Source organism: Poecilia reticulata, chromosome 7 (genome assembly GCF_904066995.2).
Source record: "Poecilia reticulata chromosome 7, P_reticulata-male-v2, whole genome shotgun sequence".
In the NCBI taxonomy this organism is placed as follows: domain Eukaryota; kingdom Metazoa; phylum Chordata; class Actinopteri; order Cyprinodontiformes; family Poeciliidae; genus Poecilia; species Poecilia reticulata.
The window spans coordinates 3498431-3511760 of NC_088836.1; the positions used below are offsets into that span (position 1 = coordinate 3498431).

At 37.8% G+C, this 13330-nt stretch overlaps 1 protein-coding gene across 3 annotated transcripts in view; it reads right to left on the minus strand.

The window, feature by feature from the left end:
• Window positions 1-11654, minus strand: part of LOC103466876 (plexin-B1-like) — a 92319-nt gene extending 80665 nt beyond the window's left edge. The window contains exons 1-2 of one of the 3 annotated variants that reach the window (XM_008412764.3): window positions 11273-11654; window positions 1516-1689 (exon numbers count right to left, since the gene is read on the minus strand). The gene's annotated coding sequence lies outside the window, so the exon portion shown is untranslated. The remainder of the gene's footprint in view (window positions 1-1515; window positions 1690-11272) is intronic. The other 2 variants (XM_008412763.3, XM_008412765.3) reach the window with 2 other exon arrangements.
• Window positions 11655-13330: the final 1676 nt, after the last annotated feature.

Sequence of the window (13330 nt, forward strand, 5' to 3'; positions counted from 1 at the left end):
ACGGGTCCAAGTTGGACCCGTTACAGGACCCGTCTGCCCCAGTGGACTTTTTGCTTCAAGGTTTGACGTTTTGTACATAGAGAGATGGTTTCCATCTACTGACTGCCTGTTCTCCTCTGACCTCATCTAGGAAATGTTAGTCAATACCCTTGTTTATTCCAAAGCCATATTTGCATACATATAATTAAATACTACATGAACATTATTAACTCAGCTCAACAACATGTACTGGTTTGTCATGTTATCAAGCAACCATGCTTTCCTTGTGGTTAACTGCCAACCAGATGCTGACTTTTGCCACGATTGAACAGGTCAAACAAACAGACTAAATGATTTCCTCTTTTTTTTCCTCCAGCAGCTGCTGCTCTTGGAGCAAGTAGACACAAAAATGTTGTTTCTCAGCTGTAATCCACCCAAGAGCCAAGGTCCTTTACTGAATTATTCTGTTCTACTTGTCTCCTCATCTAATAAAAGACTGAATGAGCAGTCACTCAAAGGCAATGGAAGGGATTGGCAAAAGAAGGTTCATCTGCCAGACCTCGTGAGCCAGACAGTCATTTAAAGCCCCTTTTCAGGTTAAACTTCTGGGCGAATCTCACACAGCGTCCTGGGGAGCCGCTGGTTTTGGCCAGTATAAGGGGAACAAGTCAATATCGTGCTAATTGAGATGCAGAGAGAATAAAGAATATGGATTACAGAACAATCAAGTTCTTCTACTTTCTGTACACATAAAACAAAGTATTTCTAATTAAGGATTAACTTAAGTTCCGTCAGACATTTTTGCTCAATTGTGCTTCATTTTTGTTCCTCTTTTCTGGATTTTCAAAGCCGAGAAGCCGAAGCGTACGGAACTTAATGTAACACTTACCATGTGATTACAGTATTAGACTCAGAACAGGACCAGGCAGGTCCTGCTAGGGAGTAGGGAGAAGTGCAAGTGTATCAATGACCACAGACCAGAAAATAAGTTTAAACTGCTGGCTTATTATTTAAGCAGAAAAACAAACAATTATACAGTTTACATACAATGACACAAATTCAATACATAATAGTTTCCCTGTTTCTTTCCAAATATTTTATATAATCCCTTTTTTGAAATTTAAACCTATTGTTGGGTATTAAAGGATACTATTTATTTAAACCTAGGTTATAGTTCTGGTCTATTTAAGTTCAAGTTGATACTATTAATCTATTTAATTTACAGTTTGTTTTAATATTTTTACATCTATTTTAGTTTAGTGTTCTTTTAAGAAGTTAAAGTTGTTTAATTTCCTGTTTTAACCATTTCTTATTTCTAATTTAAACCCAACAAACTTACTTTCCACACACTGTAACAACAGACATTGAATGTGGTTCAAAGGGAAAAAACCAATAAAACACAACAGACACAATCCAGCAAAATACCAAATAACTTGGGCTTCAAATCGATGTCTTTTCTCTCTGATGATCCTGACGGGTTAACCCCGTTTCTCTGAATCCACTGCTATTTCAGCAGGAAACATTGGCAGGTCATACCAGTTTGGATGATTTGCAGTATCCAGCAGAGGGCGTAGCTCCTGCTAGACGGTTACAGGGCTCCTGGGTTACGGCTCGCCATCTTGTTTCTCACTAGCGGAATCCAACTCAGCAATCGACTCGGAATTTCCTGGTCCAATTTCCAGCAGAACCTCAAAAAGGCCAAGTCCAGTTCTGTAACATATAACACAATCCCGAACGCGGTCAGGTTGAAAAATGCAGAACGCTCCTTCTCCAAAAATGGAAAAAAAAAATTAATTGTCGATTTCTCTCATCTTTTTCTCGTTCACAGCACAACTCTCTTAGCTTCTTTGTTCTTTGCTTCTTCTTCGCGCTCTCTACTTCTTCTGGCGCCAGAGAACATAGCAATCCGGTTGGCTGGAGCTAGTCACGTGGGTTACACATCAATGTGACCCTTCAGAATAAGAGATTTATCTCACACTTGACCGTTTTAGCTGCTGACAAAATAAAGTTGTTTTATGCAGATTTTTAACCAAATAAAATGCAACACTTATGTCTGTAATTATTACTTTTTATATTTTTAACTGTTTTAAGACCTATTTATTCTTCTATTTATTTATTTATGTCCTATTTATTTTATAGCCATTTTTATGAAAAGGCTTACATTTAGTGAGGATTATGTTAACCTGGGTTACATTAACAGGTGAATTTGGCCGAATTTATTAGGCCACTGACAACCCAGATCCAGGCCAGGAAGTAGTTGGAGTTTAACACACCTCTCTGGAGCTTCTGCAGTGTTTACCCACCAATTACTACATTGAGACAGTCTTGCTCATGGACCGAAACGGATTAGAAGAAAAGGAAGAAAAGAGAGAAGGAAAAAAATAATAAAAAGGAAAACAAAATTGTAAAGAAGGACAAATAAAATTTCAAAGCATCTGGTAGCCACACTGGAACATCCACAATGCTTCACTACTTCTTCCCACCCCATAAAACGATGGCCCGCTCAGCTTTCAAATGGAGATTAAAATATTCAAGAATAGCTTCAAAATTTCCCTCCTGCTGGTTGCTGCTGCTCTCATTTACAGAACTAGTTGTGGTTAGTGCATGAAAATTGTGTGAGCAGCAGCAAATAATGAGTGAAAACACTAACCTCTCTATAGAAAATAATGGAGCTTTGGCAAACAAAGGAAGTAGTTTTTCCCAATAAGGCACCCTAATTACAGTAAAGAATTATGGCTTTGTGTTTCATTCGCCCCCTATTGTTTATTCAGTTCACAACTAAATAAAAAACAAATCCTCCCATAAACATGTCCATAATGAATTATTGCTCTCAATTACCAGTTCCGAGATGTTTTAATAGAGCGTGTGCAGTAGAGAGTAACATGCGTCAGACAACATGGCTTTTATGAAGGCTGCAAAAACTTTCCACATTTAAAATTGGTGTAGAACTCGGCCAGATTTCCTCATGGCTCCCAATTTTCTTCCTTCACCATAATGCAATGGTGACCAAAGCGTGGCCCAAGAGCCATCTGTGGCCCTGGAAATTATTTTGTTCATCCCCTGACCACAAGTCCAGAAAATGATGGCACTTGATAAATTCAATGTCTGTTACTGGCTTCAAAATAGTTGAATGTATGATGTGCATGATGTTTTTATCTGTTTTTATCCTTTCAATATGTAAAGCATTTTGAATTGCCTTGTTGCTGAAATGTTCTTTTTGAATAAACTTGATTGGTCGAAGCCAAAAATGGTAATTATATCAAAGTAAAAAAAAAAAAATGGAAATCAAAAATATTAATTCATACATGGGAGCTCAGGATGACATCCATAGTCATCACTTTGCTGCTAATGCACAGAACTTTCTGTATTTAGCGACAAAAGTAAGGTCATTATTTTCTATTGCATAGTTTCCAGGAAAATAAACCGATACTTGTATGGTATTAAATAATTGCTTATGAAATGGAACTAGAAAGGGATAAAATGACAATGTATTGGTCCTATGTGGGGATACGATTTGAGAAAGGGGCAGATTTATTTCCCACCATTTCTCTTAGCTAGGCTAAAGCCGTTATGTCCAATCTTATTGCACTGGAGGAAGAGTGCGGCAAATGTCACAATCTGACAGCAGGAAAACAGGGGGCAGGTTGTCCCGTCAGACCATCAGTTCCTGAAACCACACACACGAAAAAATATCTAAGAGCATGTGGGGTCAGTGACCCTGCCAGACTGTGCCCAGAGTAAAAAGCTTACGGGACAGCAGGATTAATAAAATAAAGATGTAAAAGTTTGTAACTTTTTTTTGGTTGAATGCTTTCTTTTTTGTTGGTTTAGAAAATGCCTTTAGTCTAATCTCCACAACAAGAATGAGATTTTTTTTCTAATATTCTTGCCACCTTTAGCTAAGTTTAATGGGCTGGTGCAGAAGTCTGTTGAGTAAAAAGTTGTGGATGTTTGTGGCCTGACTTCAATGATATTATAATCAAAGTAAAAAAAAAAAAAAAAACATAGCTAATAGAAGACAAAATAATTTGTGTTGTATTGAACATTTTCCATTTGTCAAGATCTCATTCTAAAAACATATAAGTGTTCATCTGTATCAGCTCAATTTCCTGGAGGGTCAAATTTGTACCATTCTTAAACTGCAGTCGGGGTCTACCATAACCCTAACCCCTGGGCTTTGGAGACCCCTGGACTAAGAGGATTTAACTCATCCAGCATCCGATCTCAACTGACAGCGAAAATCTTACTCACTGTGATAAATCTAAGGATCAGATGAGCATCCTTATAAGCAAGAAACCCTTTAGACAACAGGGAAGCTGACTTAGCGAAAGCCTCTCAATCTTACTTTACGTCCATATGCGCAAGTAATCCCAAATCCATTATCTCAACAGACAGTCGAATAAAGCAGTCCAGTTGGGTTGGAATTGATCAATGGGTTCCCAGAATGTTATCTCAACTGCTGTGAAAATGGTATTGATCACTTCTTGACCACTGGTGGTTCCAGTCCTTGTTAGCTCTAGTAATTAACTAGACTATTCTGAAGGAGAAATAAAGAAGCAAATTTGGAGCGCTTTTCCCAGGCTGTGAGGCGATTACATTTCAGAGTAATAATATCAGCTGCCGATGGAACCAAAGCCACACCCTTACAACAAATGTAAGCGGATTTCTTTAAGAAAGGGAATGCTCCACATGTGAGTCTGTCAGATCACTAGCATAACTCTACCAGATCCAGAAGCAACTGTTGAGGGGGAGACATGACACCTAGCACCATGCACACATTGAGGGAAGAGAATTTATATTTGTGGTTCGCCAGCAAATGGCCTCACTTGTGTGTTGCCAGTCAGCACTATACAAGGCCAACAGGCAGACATTCAGGGAAACCATAGATTGTCAGAAGCAAATGGAATAGAAAAGAAATATTTATTGTTCCACAAAGAGGAAATTTCAGTGCAACAGTAGCAAAATGACAGGCAACCACTTTTTGCATCTCACGAAGTCGTGATCAACAACTGGATGTTACTCCTGGTGAAGACCAACAAGAAGTAGGAGGAGGATGGCGTGGGACATCTTTTAATAACTTATTGTGTGAACAAACTTATTCACACGTGATTTGAATTGTGTTCCTTATTTAATTTAAACACCAAAATTGTGTTTTTTTCTAAATTTGTAGAATATTGATAAAGTTTGTAATGGAAATGCAACTGTGATGCCGGCGTTGCTCCTTTTAAGTAATAAATTGAGAAAAATATTTTGAATGCATCACAATTCAGCACTATAATTATGATCATTTCATTTCTAATAACATGTCATCCCTGGACGAAAGGACAAGCATCTGAAATGGCTCAGCCTCTTTTTATAACAGAGAAATAAATAAAAAAAGAATCCAGAAAGAGTTTCAAGTAAAAGAAAAAAAAAACATAAATAACCAACTGGACTGATATTTTGTGGTATATTGCAAAAAAAAAAATAAATAAATAAAAAACTGTTTAGTTTGACAGCAGAAACAAAGATTTGGTTTGAAAAACTCAAGGTTGGAAGCCTCTGGAATAATTAAAAAATGAATGGATTTTTTTGACAGTCAAATGCTAAAACAAGACATATACAGTTCCATTTAAAAATTGTTATAATCCCAACGACAGCAGTATCCCTACTCTGAAATCTCAAACCATCAGCCATTAGGAAACAGCATTATATTTAACAAAGAACAAGATTAGGATTATAATCCAGTTATCTTAACCGCTGCCATCAAATCACACAAAAAACGCACAACTTTGCGTTCGAAACACACAGAGGAAAAATGGGTTCAGAGCCTTAGGCAATATAGGAAAGGCCAGCTGGGGGCTTAAGGTTGTTGTGTAGAGGACGGGCTGCAGGCTGGGGCCGGACTCTCTGGGGAGTTTGTGGAAGAGAACAAGGGTTGTGGCTGAAGCCAAGAGCCGGTGACATGGCACACACAACCACACACACATGTACACACACAACTGTACTTAGAGCTGTCCCAGAACAATAAAAACCACACCCTCTGGGTCTCACAAGGTGTTCCATCTTCTGACTCTGTAAGAAGATTACGCTAAAAAAGGATTACAGCAAGGAGAATTACGGTAGCTTGGCTCATGTATGCAAAAAGAGGCTGAATTTTAGTTGGAAATAAAGAAAGTTCATGTAGCACTGGCTAATCTTTTCTCATAAACTCAAACAATTCTGTAAGTAAACCACTACGAGAAAGACAGAAACAAGGAAGGTGGACACAAAGTATAGTTAATGTAATAATTAACTCTATAATTTGGGATATTGAAACAATTTGGAGGAAACTAATTGTTGACTTGTTTGTTTTCACAATTAGGGGACAGGTTTTACAGATAAATGTTTTTGTAAATGAGTAAAATCAACCATTTTTAAGCTACTGTATTTCTAAGGAGTCTTTATTGTAAAAAAAAGAAATGGCAGCATTACAATATCTTCCAGTTCCACTGTTAAATGTTCTGTAAAATGTTTATTGATCTTTGAGAGGGCAAACTTGCATTATTATGCCACTATCAATATATTACTTCGTCTTAAAATGATATCATTTATCACAATGATTTCTGGGACAATTTTTGTCCAGTGAAATGTGTTACTGTAACAGGCCTGTCGAGCAATCAACCTTTAAATCAACTTGCTAAAACTACAAGTTTGGTCGACACAAATAAATATGCTCCAACAAATACAAAGAAAAAATAAATGTAAAAAAAAAAATCTGCTGTGAAAGGAGCATCTTGAACACCCATACAGAGTGGTGTTTAACCAGGAGCTGCTATCTGTCTGGTGAGCAAAATGATCTTAGATTAGGATACACCTCTACACCTACAGGCATATCATGTGACTGTCTGACATCTTTTTAGGTTATTTTCTTGTCAAACGTCCTGTACTTCTATTGTAAAGTCTGTGTGGTAAATAGGATGAGAGGATGGAGAAGGATTTCCATTTAAGCACAACGAATAGAGGCTTGCTGCTAATGAAAAGGAGTATTTATTAGGCTGCCAATCTGACTGTCCGCCAACTCCCTCAGGGGCTTACTGAAGGGAGGGTGAGGGGGGGCATTTGATCTGCTCAACAGATAGCAAGCACATCTGAACCAGAGTACAACTAAATGTACGGTGTTTTCACCAGAGGTTTTATCAATAATAAAAAAGGAAAGGGTTGGAGAGACAGAGGGGAAGAAAATATGAGGTTAGAGTTTGCACAATGGCTCTCAGTTTCCATTATCTTCCCAGAGATGCCTGTGGCCACAGCGGTGCCCGAGCAAGTGTTCTCCCACACCCCATTACAGCACACACACACAGAGGCAGGGAAGAATGTACCATGAGGGACCACCAGCTGTTGCAGCGACCGATATAGAGGAACGCCCCAAAACTCTTCTATCATCAAAACCTGGTGTGCATATTTTTCCCTCTCCGACACAGATTCACCTTCACACTCCGATTTCATCCTCTGGTATTAATCAGTCACTTATTTACAAGATGTGATCCAGATTGACAATATCCTATTTATTATGATTAGCTCACGCCCATGGTGCTAAAACTCCTGCTAAATATACACCTCACATCTTCCTACAGAATGTGACACACAGATGTAAAGATTCCTAAACTGAAACGTTTACAAAAAACAATCCGGTTTTATTGATCTCCTTCATTGCCAGTTCTCACGCAGTTATAAGATGAGCTACCTACCTCGTGATACGCTTGACCTATGACACCTATAAATTGCGGAACCCCCTTCCATGCTGCAAACATGCCCGGCAGTCACTTTTTTTTATGATGGATAGAAAGGAAAAGGAAAGTGGTGGTTTCAGCGGCAGAGCGCTGCCTTTCAGTGACCAGCTGCGTCTGAAGTGGCCTTTCGAACCACTGCTCTTTATGTGTCATGAAAGGTCTGAGCAGAATAAGAGGCAAAACTAATCGCTTCCTGTGAGCCATTCATTTTAAAACCACTAAAATCCCACCAGTTTGACCACAAAGAGGGATTTCTGAAAAACTGCCTTGAATTTTTTAGTAGGAATAAGAATTGGTGATTTCAGGCTAGCATTATACCGATGAATTTGCTTGAGACAGGAACCTGATTTTTTTTTTTTTTACTCAGTGAAAATACTAGCTTGGGGAGTTATTAATGCCATCGATGGCAGGCCTGTTGCAGTAAGCCAGAAATCAATTAATCACATGCACCTAAACTCCATGATTTCCATTTGCATAATTTATTATTTTTCTCTTTTCTCTCTTTCTACCATAATTGGATGACAGAAGTCTTCAGTCTGGTCCTTTTTTAAGGACAATTTTGTTTACGGAGACTTCATTATTTATTTATTTGTTGTTTCTGATGTTTTTTTGTTTTTTTTACATTGGATATGTAAAATGTCTTCCAGCTCTAGTGTAAATGTTCATTATAATTTAAAATATATTGATTGTTGAGAATGTGTTCTTGCATTATTATGCCATCACCATTTGTATTACTTGAAAATCAAAAGCAACAATATTAATATTTATCGCAATAACTTCTGGGACAATTTATCGTTCAACAAATTTTTGTGACAGGCATAACCAACGGCAAGTATTTATGTGTACGTTTAAACTAACTTAAGACAACGCAAAAAAGAAAAAAGTTTAAAAAATTGTGTTGCACCTATGGATGAACAGAAACGGTCAGTAACTACAAACACAGAAAATGTAATTGTCTAAACTTTTTTCCGATAGGTGAACAGCACAGTTAACAACATTCTTTAGTGTGGAAGCTTTTACTGTAGGTGAAAAACCCAAAATTTGCTTTTTCCAGCATTAGCTAGACATTTTCAATAGAAAAATGACATCAGTTTGTTCCTTCCTCTGGGATGTTGACCTGCAGAGTTCAGCAGACAAAAGTCCAAAAGTATCACAGCAGATTGGCTAGCTATCAAAATCTGAGCATCAGATACCACCATCAGTCATAACCTGGCTGCAAACCAGCAATGCTGGGGACATTTTGTCTGTACTTGATAAGCAGCAGTATTGTACATCACTTTTTATACATTTCACTAAAGCTTCTGACATAATTAACCATGATGTTTTAAAGTAGAGGCTTTTAAATAGCTTTCATAAAAAGTAGTTGGTTCTCAGACCATCTTGGCAACAGATCTCAGTTCATCAGAAACTATGGTCTGTGCTCTGAATTTGTGACGGTTTCTAAGGGTGTACCTCACGGTTCTATTTTTGGTCACCTTTTATATTTTCTAAACACATAAATAACCAGGGCCATAATGTGGCTTACATAAATATGCACTTCTATGTTGATGACATGTATTGTTTGAACTGGTAATGAAGCACAGTTGCTTTTAATGTGTTTCAGAATACGTTACTTCAGCTGAAGCTTGTTCTGAATACTTTTAAGAAAAATTTCAGATTTTTAGCTACCTTTAAGATGAGACTACATTTGATTCCTGTTGTGGTTTTCCTGCATTTTTTATGTGTTTGATTATGGGACATTTTGTTTGTGCTTCTGTGGTTGGTACACTCTCTATTCTTTAATTCTTTGTCTTCGTCCAATTTATCTGTGTAAAATGAAAAAAAGAAAAGAGCTCTGGGCAATACTTCTTGTCTTCCAATAAACAGTTCCTGCTTTCTGTTCCAAACGTCAGCACCGAGCTTGGAAAAACAAAAAAATATATACATTTTCCCACACAACATAGAACACACTGCAGCTTAACAGTTTGATCTGCTGAGTGAGTTTGAAGTTAGATTTATGGTTTTGGAGATGGCTCCTTCAAATTGTCAATCTTTTTAATAGGGGTGCGCCGGTAAATTGGCCCCAATTTTCTTAATCTTGGGAGATAAGAAGCCGATACTATCCACCGATCTTGTCTACCTCCACAAAGATCTTACAATCAGACACTGTCCCCATTTGCTCTGCTAGCAACTTTTCATTCAAAAAAATACATAAAAATCAGTATCAGCCAAAATTGGAATTGGCAGGTCAGGCTTTATAAAAGATTGATGATCGAACAGAAAACCACCTTGTTTTTCTTTCTGATGTAGCATTTTACAAATTGTGTTCCAGGTTATCACTCCTTTTAATGAATCTTTGTGCATGTTATTTATATGTAATATAAATAATGCTTGATGGCGCTGCCCATCTTTGCCAAGTCTCCTTAAAAATATCTTGATCTCAGCAGTGATTCCCTGGTTGCATAAAGGCTGAAGAAGAAAAAAAGAATCGGACTGTTCAAAATCAGGATATCAGACTTCAAATAAATTTAACTGAAGGACATTTTAATTTTGACATTGGTATTAATGGACAGGTAACGAACGGTACAGGGCAGTTAAACAATAAACAAAGTGGACCTATAGAACAATTAAACTTTTGTAAAGAACAGTGTTCCTGATAATACCATAAAGGCACACATCCAGTCATCCCCCACGGTCCAGAGTAGGTAATGTGATATCATTCTTTGGAGCAGAGCCCTCAGTAAGCAGATGGCCAGCTATTGAAAAATGTCTGGAGACAAAGAGCCACATGATTGAGGTTAAAGGCTGGGCTGTCTAAAACCACAAGAATCTTTATGCACGTTTCAGAATAGATGGGAAGTCCTTTATCAAAACGTAAAAAGGAGGACTTCTTGCAGTTCAGCAGAGTTCAGTTTGCGTCGAGGCATTGGTTCTGGTTTATTCATGTGCCGTTCGTTTCCACCGATTCTGCCAGATTAAATCTGACAGCTGGCAAAGAACACGGAGAGAGCTGCAGCCGAATGAACCTCTCCATCTTCCATTTATAGCCATAAAAAAAACAAAAAAAAGTCACCCCGAGGAGGAATTCCTGTCTGACACGCGCATTTCTACTGTTCTCTGCTCCCAGGAGACAGAGCGCGAGGGAGGGAAAGGTTTTTATCAGCCCCGCTCGTGTTTCACCACCATGCCGACCATCCAGAAAACTGAGCGCATATTTCACAGCCTGGAAACTTGTGTCCCCTTCAGCTGGTGTTGGCAGACGGGTCTGCTCTTTGATGGAGGCAGCTGCGCCACAGCGGCAGGTGAACGCCTGGCTCCCACAGCTCTCAGACATTCCTGTATCAGCTGACTAAAGAGTGAGGTCCCACCAGCGTGGAGACTGAGTTCACAATCTTAACAGTCGAGGGCAAAATAACAGAGAAATGGGACACTGATACACCTGTATAGCACAACTCAATTCAAACTTCTAATAAAAACACGGAACGTTTCATTGTTATTCTTTTCTTTTTTTTTTCCTCCCATTTTTTTCCGTTTTCACGTGAACATGCCGGTGTTAAGCTTACCTGTTAGGTGCTAAAGTTGGTGACTCAGCCGTTCATGTTGAGCAGGGAAGCAGCTTCACATCCACGTTTGTTCTCGCAGCTGATGAGACTCAGCTTCCACTTCACTACAGAGCGGCAAACAGAGGAAATTAAAAAAAGGGACTTTTGTGGAATTAACTACACTAAAAGCAAGAGTTGAAAACCGAATTCCGGTCAGCTTATAAAAGATGAAAACTATAAAAACGAGTCCAGAGGATGGCAGCGTGAGTGAAAGTAGGTGCTTTCTTCCGCTTCAGGACACTCAGCTCCCTGCACATCTAAGAGCTTTCAACAACAGTTAGAGCAGACAAACGGCTCGCGACAAGACAACACGGAGTCAGACGGGCCCGGTGACAGGAAGTGCTTGTGTTCACCTTCAAAATAAAGTAAAAAATGTTAAGAATCCGTCCAATTTCTTTACACCCTTGTGGAGTCGAGAGGAGTGCTGGTGCCTATCTCCAGCGAGACATTTCGGGCGAGAGGCTGAAATGTCCTTCCCCTGGACGGGTCACAATTATTGTTCTAAATTATAAATGTTCTTCAGGCTGTAGTTGTTAATTGGTCTTGCCTTCAATCGATGGCAGAACATATTAGGGTATTTTTATTTTACACATTTAGAATATATTTCTGTAATATTTATGAGAAAAAAAGCATGTGTCTTCTGTATTGGTTGTGTGTCTCACACAAGTAGAGATGGGTTAGAGGAGAGGATTCCAAGATGGGAATTTTTAAATAAATCCTTTTCTAGATTAAAAAAATGCAAATATATAAAATTGCAAAATAAATTCAAGCAGAAAAAAAACTCTTCTCATTTTTTTCCAAAAAGCTTTTAAACTAATACTTTGTGTCAGTAATGTTTATGTACATCTAGAGACTGAGATTTTTTTTTTCATCCTGTTTAGAAAAATAGCTCATGTCAGTCAATGTTTTGAAAACTGAGAAACATACATTTTTTAAGTTTTGCCTTTACATTGTAGCTCTGGCTGTATGTTAAAGGTCATTGTCCTGTGGGGAGCGGATTCTCCAACAGTCTCAAGTCTTTAGTAGCCTTTGCTCTATTAATTTATTAAAATGAGTTCAGTTATTCACTCAGGAAAATACTTTAAATGTCAAAATAAACGATTCTGTCTATGACTAAGGCTTAATAAACAAACTGTTTTACACTTTGTGCCGGACAGTTTAAATTCAGGCGCTTCTCTTTTGAAAATCCTTTTCTGGAAATATGTCATGCCTCTGCTGGCTTCACACTCTGTCTAATCTGTCAGCTCCTTGTTGCATGCTGGAGGTTGCCAGTAACACTCAATATTCAGCTAGAAAGCATGGAATTTATATGATATTATAAAACCACTTCTGTGATTAAATTTCCCACACTTTAACTTTTTTCTTTTACATTTTTCAGCACTTGTAGAAAAAGTTTTATTCCTGCTGGCTGACAGTTCCTTTCACTATATCTTTCACTATCATCTAACCTCAATATCTCAAAACAACTGCACTGTTTTATGTAGTTACAACTACACTGTTATAATTACCCTGTTTTAGATCGATATGTTAACTGATGATGGACATCAAAACAGATTTAACTCAGTGAAGATGAAATTGACCAGTTAAAGCCCGGATAGGATGACACTGCCCTCTGCTGGTTGAGACGTAGAACTGTTTTTTAAAAAGAATCCCGTCACCTTCCTAAAATATTGGTAATTTTTTTTGCCAAGTGTTTTTTGTTTTGTTTTGTTTTGTTTTGCTTTGTTGTTTTCGTTGCCTAGAACATCTTTTGGAAAGAAAAAGGTGGTGAATTACTTCTTGCAAAAACTGATTAGGCCATTACTTTTAGGAAAGTGAATTTTAAATTGTTCATATGTGACATTTTTAGTCCCTTTTAATCGCAAGTTAACTGTATATTTGTGAAATAGTTTTCTTTTTTGTTGTAGTCCTTCTAAGAGATGTTTTATTCTTGAGAAGTAAGAAAGAAGGCTTTGATATCTAAATAAATCTACATTAATGAAATTAATTTAAAAATGCTTTATTTATCCCAGAGGGAAA